Source organism: Pleurodeles waltl, chromosome 9 (genome assembly GCF_031143425.1).
Source record: "Pleurodeles waltl isolate 20211129_DDA chromosome 9, aPleWal1.hap1.20221129, whole genome shotgun sequence".
Lineage (NCBI taxonomy): Eukaryota > Metazoa > Chordata > Amphibia > Caudata > Salamandridae > Pleurodeles > Pleurodeles waltl.
The window spans coordinates 456,438,650-456,452,950 of NC_090448.1; the positions used below are offsets into that span (position 1 = coordinate 456,438,650).

Genomic DNA, 14,301 nt, shown 5'->3' on the forward strand with positions numbered 1-14,301 from the left:
GCACCTGTCCTAATAAATGCAGACAGTTCCTCTCAAGATGCTTATATTACCTATGAGGTGAGAATGTTTATGCGCAACCCAACACCTTTTCATGGTTAAGGCCTGGAGCACTTGTATGGGGGTTCCACCCTACTCACCAGAATGGTAGCAGAAGCATTCTAATACAGTCTTATGCCATCAGTACCGGACTAGTGTGCCACTGGGGGCATATCAGCTAAACCAGTTGCCTAGGAGTTTGAGCGAGTACCAATTTCCAAACAGAGGAGAATGAGTAAGCAAGATCATTTGAATAGAGTACAACACAGTGTTATCTGTTTCTTGGTGCTGGTCACTTGCACACCAATGTAAGAACTAATGTCAAGAGTATAAAGAAAAAACGAGGGATTTTCAAAGCTGGATATTTTTTTTTTTTTTAAGTTTTAGGGACAGCAGTGCTTAATTTGAGTTAGTGATTGCAGGTGGGGTGCACCAGTATTCGTTTTTGGGGAACAGCACTTATTCTTCAAAATCAGACTTGGACCCAGAGCAAAAGACAGAAAGCTATGAAAAAGAGGGAGAGAATGGCAGTCAGATTAGAGCTCTTCTGTCAACCGTTTCTTCCAAACTTAATAGCTAATTAAAATGACCCTTCCAGCATTTGCTGTGGTCGATTAACAAGACACTGAGGAAGAGCAGGTACAGCACTGGCAGGATGGCAGCAATAAATCCATGTTGAATTAAATAGCCTTTACTTCAGGGAGGAAATGTTGGCCAAGTTGGAAACAGAACACAAGTTTTGACTAAGGTCATGCTGAGAGGTACTGAAAAGAAAGGAGGATAGATGTCAAAGGTCTCTCCCCCAAGCTGAAGGGCATGTAAAGTTTTATTCTGATACAGTAACACATGGCACTAAAGAACACGTTACGTATCTTCGGTGATGCCTTATCTGGTAGAGACAATATCTAGTTGCAGATTCCTTACCTTTGAATTCTTCCCAGGCATTGGACTGGATCTGGAAGATTTTTCTAAGCAGTACCCGTGTGCGGCAGGAGATGACATCGAACAGCTCCGTGTCCATCGTCAGCATTGTCCCTGCTGCACACAATGTACCTGGGCAATGCTGATGGCAGTTTCTTTTCCCAACTTTCCATGCCAGAAGCGCAGAGCCATAAAGAAAGTGACTACTTGTGCATTAAAACTAAGAACCTGAAACGGGAGGTCCTGCCCCTAGAAATCAGTTTACGGGGAGGATGGGTGGGTCAGTAGGGAATCTGCAAATAGATATTGTCTCTACCAGATAATGCGTTACCGTAGGTAAGTAACATGCTCATCTACTAGACTTCCAGTTTACTTACCTTTGAATAGATACCCAATGCAATAGTAACCCCAGCACACCAGAGGTGGGTCTGCGTGCAAAGATCATACTAGAAAGTCCTGCAGGACTGTATGGGCAAAGTGCCCTTCCCAATGGACCTGACTGTCCAGGCAGTAGTGTTTGGTAAACACAAACCCTCAGAGGGCTGCATCTTGGCTAATAAATAGCATATCCGAATACAAAGGATGACCCATCTGAGATGGTCCCCTTCTGCACTGCTCGACCTTTCTATACACCCAAATAGCCGAAAAAGAGTTAATCAGCCACACAGAACTCTTTTGTACAACCAAGATGAAACACCAACACTCCTTTTTGGGTCCAGGGGGTGGAGTCTATCTACTTACTTAGAAGGATGTGGTGTTGTGTAAAATGTAGGCAAGGTGATGGACTGGCCTACATAAAAAGGCTTAATCACTTTCGGCAGAAAAGAGGCCCTAGTGTGAAGCACCACTTTGTCAGGGTAGATAGAAAGGTAGGGATGCTTGGATGACAAAGCCTGCAGCTTGCTCACCCTGCGGGCAGTTGTAATGGCCACAAGGAAGGCTGTCTTCAAAAGTGAGAAGCCTGAGAGGACAATTTGTAGAGGCTCAAAAGAAGCACATCAGAAAGGTCAAAACCAAATGCAGATCCCAATGGGGCATACTAAATTGGGATAGAGGGAAACATTGTGTAAGACCCTTAAGAAACCTATCTACAATAGGGGACTTAAACACACAAGGTTGACCAGGCAACCTCAAAAAAGGTAAAATAGCAGACAAATAACCTTTAAGAGTGCCCACAGCAGAGCCCTGCTGGGCCGAGAAAAGGATATACAAAAGAACCTCAGAAAGAGGAGCAGTAAGAGAGTCAGCCTTGTTGGTGCACCATCCCACAAATTTCTTCCAACAACAGGTGTATACCGTTTTGGTGGAGGGACATGGGGCTGCCAGGACTACATTACAGACTTTGGAAGTGTATGAAGCTGGGTTCTGCTGCAGTGCCCCACCCACACTTTTTGCCTCATTGTTAGATGCAACTTCGACTGACGTGCTCAACCAGGTCCCCAGTGGCAGTGTTCCTTCCCTAAAACAAGACCTGGTCACTTCATCCCCAAAAGACCAGGCCGTTTAGCCCTCCTGTAAGTCCCTAGTAAATGGTACCTTTGAATTTCCCCCAGGCGTCACACTGGATCCGGAGATTTTTCTTGAAACAATACCCTTGCAAGTCATTAGGAGGCGTCCGTCGACTCCACAGGCGTCGTAGTCGCTGTGATGACTGACAGTAGTACATAGATACCGCCTCAGCACATTGACGTCAGTTTCTTTTCACAACTTTCCACTCCAAAACGCAGAGTTGCGAACAACACTCAAATTGGTGCGCCAAAGCTAAGACCCCGAATGGGGAATACCTGTCCCTAGAAATCAGTTCGCAAGCTGGGAGGATGGGTGGAACGGTAAGGAATCTGCAACTGGAATATGTCTCTACCAGCTAAATTGTTACCGAAGGTAAGTTACTTGTACATCTGATAGAGACTTCTAGTTGCAGATTTCTTACCTTATAGTAGATACCCAAGCAGTGGCAACCTCGGAGGTGGGCTGCGAACAAATATACTAGAAAGTCCTGCAGGACCGAACGACCAAAGTAGCCGTCACTACAGACCCGGCTGTCCAGACAATGATGTTTAGAAAATGTGTGCAGGGATGCCCACGTTGATCCCTGGCAGATATCCAGGGCAGGAACTCCACGTGCTAATGCTGTGGAAGCAGCAGTTGCCTGGTGGAATGAGCGCGCAAGCCCGCTGGGGGTTGCTTCTTTGCCAAAGCGTAGCATATCTTGATGCAAAGAAAGACCCACCGCGAGATGGTACGTTTTTGCACCGCCTTCCCTTTCTTCACACCCACATATCCAACAAAGAGTTGATCGTCCACCCGGAAATCTTTAGTACAAATGAGATAGAACGTCAATGCTCTTTTTGGATCCGGGTGGTGGAGTCTCTTATCCACATGAGAAGGATGTGGAGGTGCCTAAAAAGTAGGCAAAGTGATGGACTGGCCTAAATGAAAAGGTGTAATTACTTTAGGAAGGAATGAGGCCCTAGTGCGTAACACTACTTTGTCAAAGTGCACAGACAAAAATGGGGGCTTAGAAGATAGAGCCTGAAGCTCACTCACTCTACGAGCAGAAGTGATGTTAACAAGAAAAACAATTTTCAATGTAAGGAGCCACAAGGGACAATTCTGCAATTGCTCAACACGAGCACACATTAAGTAAGGAAGGACAAGACTGAGGTCCTAGTGAGGCATGATAAATGGAGTGGGGGGAAATAAATGGGTGAGGCCTTTTAGGAATCTACTCACAATAGGCTGATAAATACCCCTTAAGGGTGCCCAAAGCAGAGCCCTGCTGGGCCAAAGAATGAATGAACAGAAGAACCTCGGATAGAGGGGCAGAGAGGGGATCAACAGATTTGTTGGTGCACCATGCCAAAAATGTATTCCAACGACAGACATATACAGTTTTGGTGGAGGGACGCCTGGCTGCCAAGATAACATCACAGACTTTGGGTGGAAGGTCAAAAGGTGTCAACTGCCACCACTCAATCTCCACGTATGAAGGCAGAGATTGGACAGATTTGGGTGGATAACAATCCACTGTTGCTGCAACAGAAGATCCTCCCAAAGGGGCAGTCTGAGTGGACGATCGGTGGCCATGTTCAGTAGCTCTGGATACTATACTATCTGTGTTCAGTCCGAAGCCACCAAGAATACTTGGGCCTGGTCGTTCTTGATCTTCTTGAGAACTCTGGACACAAGTGGTGTAGGCGGAAAGGCATAAAGGAGGCCAGAGGTCCATTCGAGACGAAAAGCGTAGTTGAGTGAGTGCCGCCTTGGAAACTCCAACGTGCAAAACAGCTGACATTGTGCTTTCTCTCAGAGGTGAGCAGATCTAACCAAGGCTCTCCCCACTGCTGAAAGAGACCTTGCGCCACCTCCGGATAGAGACACCATTTGTGACCGGCTATGCTTCGATGGCTGCCAGGTGCTGAACCACCAGGGTGATGTCCTGATGTGCCAGCCACGTCCAGAGGCACAGCACTTCCTGACAAAGGGTCCAGGACCCTACTCCGCCCTGTTTGTTGCAGTACCACATGGCGGTAGTGGTGTCCATGAACACTTGCAACGCTTTCCCTTTGAGAGAGGGAAGAAATGCTCTCAATGCAAGCCTGATCGCCCAGAGCTCCAAAAGACTGACAAGGAGTTCAGACTCCACCAGCCACCACAGGCCTCTGACCTCTGCCTCTCCCATGTGGCCACCCCATCCCAGAAGTGACACGTCCATCACTATGGACAGATCTGGTTGGCAAAAGGAGAGTGATCTGCTGTTGACCCAATGGCGATTCGAATGCCACCACTGCAGGTCTTTCGCAGGCCCCTCCGAGATGTGGACCATGTCGGAGAGATGCCCCTGAAGCTGCGCCCACTGGAACTTCAAGTCACACTGCAGAGCCTGCATATGCCATCTGGCATGTGTCACTGGCAGGATGCAGGAGGCCATGAGGCCCAGCACCCTCAGGGTCACTCTCACCGAAACCCAAGATAGAGGCTGAAAGATTGGACTGATAGCCTCAATATCCTGGACTAGTTTTTTTGGGAGGATAGGCCCGAAACTGCACTGTGTTCAGAACAGCTCCAATGAAAGGGAGCGTCTGAGAGGGAGTCAGGTGTAACTTTGACATGTTTATAGTGAACCCCAACGTGTGTAGGAGGTTTGTCGTAGTCTGAAAGTGGGAGATGACTTTCCTGGGGCGAGTCCGCCTTTAACAGCCAGCCGTCGAGGTAGGGGAAGACAGAAACCCCCAACCAATGCAGATGAACTGCAACCACCGCCACCACTTTTGTGAATACCCGCGGGGCCTGGTAAAGCCGAAAGGGAGCACGGGAAATTAAAAGTGCTCGCGACCTACCATGAATCGTAAGTAACATTGGTGGGCGAGCAAGACGGGGCTATGGAAATAAGTGTCCTGCAAGTTCAACGCTACCATTCAGTATCCTGGGTTCAAGGCAGACGGGACCTGAGCCAGGGTGAGCATTTTGAATTTCTCCTTCTGGAGGAAGGGATTTAGGGCCCAAAGGTCGAGGATTGGACATAAGCCCTTGTCTTTTTTGGGCACCAGAAAGTAGCGGTAATAACAACCACAACCTACTTCTAGTGCGGGGACCCTCTCTATGGCTCCCTTGGCCAAGAGAGCCGCGACTTCCTGGCAGAGAAGAGCCAAATGATCCTCCAATATACGTCTGTATGATGGAGGTGTGGCTGATGGGGCAGTCTCGGAGGGGAGGGAGTAGCCCCTACAAGCGATCTGCAAAACCCACCTGTCCGTAGTGATGGAGTCCCAGTGGGTCAGGTGATGGTGAATCCTGCTGCCAACTGGTCCAGAGTGGGGTGATGAACTAGGAGGGTTTGGAGGCTGCAGCAGGGGCAGGTGTACACTGGGCAGACCTCTGGTTCCCTGTCCTGCTGCCACGTGGGATCCAGCGTCCCCGGCCACACATGGGCGGAACAGCAGGTGTGGTATGATGGATAGGGAAGGGATGCGACAGTGAGCCCCTTCCGTGGCCACGAAAGAGATGAAAGGCAGACTGCTGGGGACGAGGGGCAGTCGAAAGGCCAAGGGAACGAGCCATAGCCCAGGAGTCCTCTCAAGCTCTAAGTCCGCCTTGTCTCCAAAGAGACAGATGCCACCAAAGGGCAAGTCCATAAGGGTCTGTTGGACATCCCCGTAAGAAACCAGATGTTGTCAACTAGGCGTGGCGCCTCAAGGCCACCTTCGTCGCAACCGATCTACCCAAAGAGTTGGACGTGTCTAGCACACATAGACTAGTGAACATTGTAGCGTCTCTCCCATCGGTAACAGCTTGGGAGACAATAGCAGGGACCTCCTCTGCTATCTGCCGCAACACGTGCGCAACAGTATCCCACAGAGAGTGAGTATAACGGCCCAAAAAGCATGCAGTGTTCACTGACCGCAGCGCTAGACTGGAGGAAGATAACATCTTCTTCCCAAAGTGGTCCAGTCTTTTTGATTCCCTATCTGGAGGTGCGGAAGGGAATGTACCAGAGGATGAGGATGCCTGCATAACAAGGCTCTCAGGAGTGGGGTGTTGCAACAGGAATTTACGCTCATTCGGGGCAGGCCGATGGTGGTGTGCGATAGTCCTATTCACAGAAGTCCTGTGTTGGGTCTGGACCAAGCACCCAAAAGGACACCAGTGAGGGCTTCACTGAATGGAAGGAGAGGCTCAACACTGGAAGCCCCTGGTTGAAGCACCTCCGTCAGATTAGAACTGACCTGAACAGTAGGCAGCTCAAGGACGAAGACCTCAGCTGCTCTACTGACCACCATGCCAGACAGCATGCCAGCATCTGGAGAGGTATCCAGACCACTGGCCTCGCCCAACTCTTGTGCCCAGTCCATTTTAGAATCATCCTGGTATTCATAAGGGTCCAAGGACCCCTCCAATCCTTCCCTGTATTCATACCTATAAGAATAAGGGTCAGAATCCAACCTGGGGTGAAGGGACCCCATTGAAAAAGGAGGCGGCATCAGCCAACACCGTTCCGACTCTGAGTAGTCGGGGATCAGGATTGCGTTGACATTGATAGTGGGCACCACCGACATCAGGAGCTTCGACAGTCGAACCAGTGCCGAGGAAGGTCTCGATGGTACCACTGGCATTGGTACAGATCCGGAGCGGACCTCGGTGGCCAGGGACCTTGGCGCAGAACCAGAAGGCCCTCCAACCAAACCCCCTGGGCCTGAAGGCGCCCAAGTGGGGTCGGACTGCCCAAAAATGAGGCACATGGCCTCATAGTATTCCTTTAATTGGGCAGGGGTCGCTCTGGCTCCAGGAAACTCGAGGAGGTATGGAGCGGACCCAAAAGAAGGCTCGGAGGATGGAGGCCTAGAGAGTCGACACTACTGCAGCATCACATCAGCCGAGCAACGGGGTGATGTTGAAGGATGATGAGATTTCTTCGAATTCTTCTTCTAACCTTGACCCGAAGACTTGGAGGACGACGAGTGGTGGTAGCTCCGCAAACAGTCTCAAGACCTTCCTCTTGAGCGAGACAGGGACCGATGAGGAGTTAAGTGCCGGGCAGGAACTCTGAGCACAACTTCGGGTCGTGGTTGCGCTCCAGGTACCACAAACAGGCCCGATGCGGATTAGTCACCGACATCATGCGGTGACACTCCTCTTGCGAGGTTTGAATCCGATCTTCGGGGACATCTCGATGCACCAAAACTTCAACAAAAACACGACAAAAAGGTTGAAGCAGTCAAAAAAGGACTAGAGTAGCTCTCTCCGGATCAGCGCATGGCACGGAAAGAAAATAATCGACGTCACTGCACTGAGAAGGCATCTATGTACTACTCCAGACGTCATCACAGCGACTACGACGCCCGCGGAGTCTACCGATGCCACCTAACGACACACAACGATACTGCTCGAAGAAAAGTTTCCAGTTCAAAGTCTGACACCTGGGGGAAATTCTAAGGGAAGGAATATGCAACTACAAGTCTCTATCAGATATACTTCTTGTGACGTCTGTAAATCACCCCTACATCAGGGCTTCAGCCCTAAGGCAGGGTTTATTATATTACATGAGAGGGCATATGTGCTCGCCCCATTAGCACCCCATTAATTCCCCTATTTCTAGACCTAGGGTTAAAACGAATGGCTGACCTAATTATTCTACGACCTCTGTTGTATTGGGTGAGGCTATGGATAGTCCCCGAATTGGTCGTATATAAGTCTTCACTTTTAGAATTGTTAAAATGTCCTAACTCTATCTCCATCCCTTGGATCAAACACGTATTCAGTTGATTTTGTACATTGGGATTGAGAGATTTTTGGGAGAATCCCCATCAACTTTCAAAGTCCCATGTAAAAGCATTGAAGGGAGCTTACTGGTCCTATATACGCAACAACTTCATTTCCCACAAATCTAATGGTCGTTTAACTAATTTGTTTATTGATTTTAAATGGTACCCATAGTTCAAATTATACTTAGATATAATACCTGACCTATTAGGTAAAGGCCTGTATGCCAGATTCCGCTTTGGAACATTACCTTTGATGGCCTTGACGAGCAATTCACCAATTCAAGTTCTAATATTTGTCCTGTGTGTAGCAATTCCTCTGAAACAGTAGAACATTTTATGTTTTTTTGTCCTGCTTACTCAACCCCAAGGTCTAAATGGATCCGCAAAATTTGTCAGGAATTGAAGTTAAGAAAATGTGCTTTAGCTTTGAGGATTTTAAAAAGCCACAATTCAAATGTGTTAATTTATGCTGTAAGCAAGTTTTTAGTAGCGGCATGGCGTATACGTAACTTTTATCTACAATGATCTTAATTGTTTTTAAGTTGGGCAAGCAGAGATTTTATTTTCTTTTAAAATAGGTTATGATAGATTTGTACTGTTTTATCTATGATGATTATTTATTTTAAACTGTATTGCTTTGATGGTCTGTTCGCCGAATAAAGCTTGTGTGAAACTGAGAGGGCATATATACATGAGCCGATATGCCCCTACTATGTCTTTGTCGAGCCTCAGCCATAGTAAGTGTACAGGGAAGGCATTTTAAATACATGTGCCTGCCACTGGACACTATGAGTTCCCCAGCTACATGATAGTTTCTCTAAACCCAGGGATGTTTGGTATCAAACATCTCATACTAATAAACCCTCACTGGTTCCGGTCATGAAATAATTAATACATGCATTCAGAGGGCACCTCAGAGGTACCCCATGGAAAACCTTCCAACTGGTGGTAAGCTCACTGACCGGTTCTGGCCAGCCTTCTACCAACAGACGAAAATCTGACCTTCCAAGGGGAGAGTCTCTGCTCTTGAGTGGTCAGAAACAAAAGCCTGTCCAGGCTGTGGTATTACCCATCCCTCCTCTCAGGATGACCTGCATTCCCAGGCAGGCACTTAAAAAAAGATCATCGCCTTTCATACGCAGAACTGGTTTTCTTCAGAGAAAGATGCCAACCCCCCAGCCTCATGGTCCTTCCAGCACTTGGACAGGGAGGAAAATTAGCTATACAGGAGGAGTGTCACACTTCCATACTGTGAAAACCCCTAGGGTGGCCAGACTGAAGTGGACACAACTTAGGAAATTCCACCATCTTGCATGTTATGGAATTTAGGACCTCTGGACAGGGTGATGCCCACTCCACCCACAGCAAGTTGTCATCTACGGGGTGTAGTGACCCTATTGGCTATTACACTTCACTCCCCTTAGCATCCCCTAAATTGAGTATTTAGGGGACCCCCTGATAACATATCCTCAGATATTCGCTGGACACAAAAGGAGAAGTGGACGAGAAGCCTGATGAACCAGAGAATCAAGGAGAAAACTGACTGGGCGCCAACCCTGACGGCCTGCCTGCTGCACCAAACCCTTGAGGAGCATCTGACATGCCCTGCCGCTGCAGCCCCAGGAAACTTCAAGAGCTGCTAGTGCGCCACTAATTGCTGAGAACGGCTCTTTTGAAATGGAGGGGCTGCTCCCCTGTATCCGCAGGCACCCAAGAATTAGTGAGGACTGGGACCGCCAAAAACTCGACGCCAGACATCATCACCGTACCCAAGCCACCTAGAGCTAAAGGGGGCCAACACTGTCAACGTGCTTCCCCAGGCCCTCCAGAGACTAAGGGTACCTCACGCTTGCCCTCTGGGGACTTCAAAATGACATCTGAAGCCTAATTCTTCAGATCCCCCCTTCAACGTGACCACCTCCAGCGACGGAAAACCTGATGGTCCAATCCACCTCTGCACCCAAATGTCCCAGACCGAGAAGAGGACCACTGGTGTCCCTACATCCCTCAGGCTTGTGAGATCCAAGAGAACCTGTTGGTTTTGCCCGGAATGTCCCCCCCACCCGACCAAGCCTGAAGCTTGTTTCTGTGGGTCTCCTGCTCTGTGACCCCCTCCGGTGACGGTAAACCCAACAGTCCAAAACGCCTCTGCACCAGGACGACCCAGTCCGAGCAGAACAGGACCACTGGGGTCCCTAAGTCCCAAAGCATCACAAGAGCTGATCTCCCTTGGTGCTTCCCCCAGACTTGACTCTCAGTCAACCCCTGCAGTAACATTGTGACCAGATCGATCCCCACAGACTTACACGGGGCACCAGACACTGAACTGCACCCGACTGTCCCATGCCGCCCAAAGTGACCTGTTGATGTGGCCTTGGACTCTTCTCCATACTGACCCTATGTCCAGGAGATTGGTCCTGTAACTGTCCGTACTATATCTGAATGCAGTGCGTATTCTTCCTCCACAGCATCTGAAAAATGCACTAAAAAACCATTGTAGGAAGTTGGCTCTGTATATACTAACTCAAAGTGAAAGATAGTGTGCACAGAGTCCAAGGGTTCTCCTTAGAGGTAAGATAGTGGCAAAATTAGATAATTCTAATTCTCAATTTTGTGGTAGTGTGGTCGAGAAGTAGGCTTATCAGAGGGTAGTGTTAAGCATTTGTTGTACACACACACAGGCAATAAATGAGGAACACACACTCAGAGACTTACTAAAGGCCAATAGGTTTTTTATAGAAAAATATATTTTCTTAATTTATTTTTAGAACCACAAGTTCAAGATTTGAAGTAAATACATAAAATGCAAGGTACTAAACGAAGGTAAGTTAGGAACTTTGAATTAGAGCAATAGCATACACAGTTTTAGTAAAAATGGCAATAAGCTATTTTAAAAGTGGACACTGCAAAAATCAACAGTTCCTGGGGGAAAGCAAGTAATGGTCAGTTTGTCAGGTAAGTAAGACACCTACAAGTCTCAGTTCCTGGGCAGCCCACCGTTGGGGGTTCAAGGCAACCCCAAAGTTACCACACCAGCAGCTCAGGGCCAGTCAAGTACAGAGGTCAAAGAGGTGCCCAAAACACATAAGCGCCTACGAAGAACAGGGGTGCTCCGGTTCCAGTCTGCTAACAGGTAAGTACCCATTGTCCACGGAGGGCAGACCGGGGGGGTATTGTAGAGCACTGGGGAAAAGGGGGGGGGGAGAGGGAGGTGGCACAAGTAGGCACACAAAACACACCCTTAGTGGCACAGGGGCGGCTGGGTGCAGTGTGCAAAGCAGGCGTCGGGTATTGTATTGGATTCAATGTAGGGACCCGGGGGTCACTCTAGCGGTGCAGGCAGGTCACAGGGGGGCTTCTTGGACCAGCCACCGACTGGGCTAGGCAGAGGGTCGCCTGGGGGGGTCACTCCTGCACTGAGGTTCGGTTCCTTCTGGTCCTGGGGGCTGTGGGTGCAGTGCTTGGTCCAGGCATCGGGTCCCTTGTTACAGGCACACACGGTCAGGGGGAGCCTCTGGATTCTCTCTGCAAGCTCTGCGTCGTTGTGGGGATCCATGGGGGTTGTCTCGGGCTACTCACGAGGTCGCAATCGCCTGGGAGTCCTCCCTGTGGTGTTGGTTCTCTGGAGCTTGAGCCGGGAGCGTCAGATGCAGAGGGTGAAGTCTCACGCTTCCGGCGGGAAGAGTGAAGTCCTTTAAAAGTTGCAAAGTTGTTGCTGGTATTGAGCAGAGCCGCTGCTCACTGGAGTTTCTTGGTCCTTTGGTTCAGGGCAGTCACCTGAGGCTCCAGAGGTTTCTGGTCCCTGTTGGATGCATCACTGTTGCAGGTTTTCGAGTCAGGAGACAGGCTGGTCGGGTTGGGTTCAAAGCAGTTGTAGTCTCCGTCGTCTCTGCAGGGCTTTCAGATCAGCAGTCCTTCTTCTTGGTTGAGGTTGCCTGAATCTGATTTCCTGGGTTCTTGGGTGCCCCTAAATACTACATTTAGGGGGGTGTTTAGGTCTGGACGGCAGTAGCCAATAGCTACTGTCCTGGAGGGTGGCTAAACCCTCTTTGTGCCTCCTCCCTGAGGGGAGGGGGGCACATCCCTAATCCCATTGGGGGAATCCTCCAATCTCAAGATGGAGGATTTCTAAAGGCAGGGGTCATCTCAGCTCAGGACACCTTAGGGGCTGTCCTGACTGGTGGGTGTTTTCCTCATTATCTCCTCCAGCCTTGCTGCAAAAAGTGGGGGCAATGGCTGGAGGGGCGGGCATCTCCACTAGCTGGGATGCCCTGTGGTGCTGTAACAAAAGGGGTGAGCCTCTGAGGGTCACCGCCAGGTGTTACAGTTCCTGCAGGGGGAGGTGAGAAGCACCTCCACCCAGTACAGGCTTTGTTCCTGGCCACAGAGTGACAAAGGCACTCTCCCCCATGTGGCCAGCAACTCGTCTGGTTGTGGCAGGCTGGCAGAAACTGGTAAGCCTAACACTAGAAGTTGGATTGGTATTCAGGGGGCATCTCTAAGATGCCCTCTGGGTGCTTTGTACAATAAATTTCACACTGGCATCAGTATGCATTAATTGTGCTGAGAACCTTGATACCAAGATTTCTGTGTAGCCATTATGGAACTGTATAGTTCGTGTTTGACAAACTCCCAGACCATATACTCTTATGGCTACCCTGCACTTACAATGTCTAAGGTTTTGCTTAAACACTGTAGGGACATAGTGCTCATGCACATATCTCCTCACCTGTGGTATAGTGCACCCTGCCTTAGGGCTGTAAGGCCTGCTACAGGGTGACTTACCGATGCCACAGGCAGTGTGAGGTTGGCATGGCACTCTGAGGGGAGTGCCATGTCGAATTAGTCATTTGCTCACCACCAGCACACACAAGCTGTGAGGCAGTGTGCATGTGCTGAGTGAGGGGTCCCCAGGGTGGCATAAGACATGCTGCAGCTCTTAGAGACCTTCCCTGGCATCGGGCCCTTGGTACCAGGGGTATCATTTACAAGGGACTTATCTGAGTGCCAGGGCTGTGCCAATTGTGGAAGCAAAGGTACAGGTTAGGGAAAGAACACTGGTGCTGAAGCCTGGTTAGCAGTATCCCAGCACACTTTCAATCATAACTGGCATCAGCAAAAGGCAAAAAGTCAGGGGGTAACCATGCCAAGGAGGCATTTCCTTACAACCCTCTAAAAATTAATAACTCGGAAAAATACTCACTTGACTCCGGTGATCTTGGTATCAAAGTTAACATAAAAGTATGTGTTATTTTTATAAATTGGTGTTGGATTTCTTCATTGAGTGTGTCTCACTTACTGCATGAGTGTGTGCCTTACATGCTTAGCACTACCCTTTGATATGTGTAGGAAGCTGGTTCTGTATATACTATCTCAAAGTGAGAGATAGTGCGCACAGAGTCCATGGGTTCCCCGAGAGGCTTGACCGAGACAAAACAGATAATCCTAATGCTCTATTTGTGATAGTGTGGTCGAGCAGTTAGGCTTATCAGAGGGTAGTGTTAAGCCTTTGTTGTACACACACAGGCAATAAATGAGAACACACACTCAATGACTTAACTCCAGGCCAATAGGTTTTTATATAGAAAAATATTATTTTCTTTATTTATTTTAGAACCACAAGATTCAAATTGCAGGTAAGTACATTAAATGTAAGGTACTTTCCATAGATAAAGATAGGACTTGGAATCAAAACAGTATTGTACACAGTTTGGCATAAAATGGCAATAAGCTATTTAAAAGTGGACGAAGTGCAAAATTCAAAGGTTCCTGTACAGTGAGGTTAATGTGGTAAGTAAAACACTTACAAGTTCAGTCTCCAGAGCATAGGTAGCCCATCTTTGGGGGTTCAAGTCAACCCCAAACACCCAGCACCAGCAACACAGGGCCTGTCAGGTGCAGAGGTCAAAGAGGAGCCCACGTAACATAGGCGCCGATGGAGATGGGGTGGAGGGGTGGGGGGAGAGGGGAGGGGGTGTTGCTCCAGTTCTAGTCTTCTGGCAGGTAAGTACCTGTGTCCTCGGGGAGCAGACCAGGTGGGTTTAGTAGAGGACTGGGGGGTGTCCCAAGCAGACACACCCTC

The 14,301-nt window shown here is 48.9% G+C and overlaps 1 protein-coding gene across 1 annotated transcript in view; it reads right to left on the reverse strand.

The window, feature by feature from the left end:
* Positions 1-14,301, reverse strand: part of TDRD9 (tudor domain containing 9) — a 2,107,755-nt gene that overhangs the window by 593,735 nt on the left and 1,499,719 nt on the right. The gene's annotated exons all lie outside the window — the stretch shown is intronic.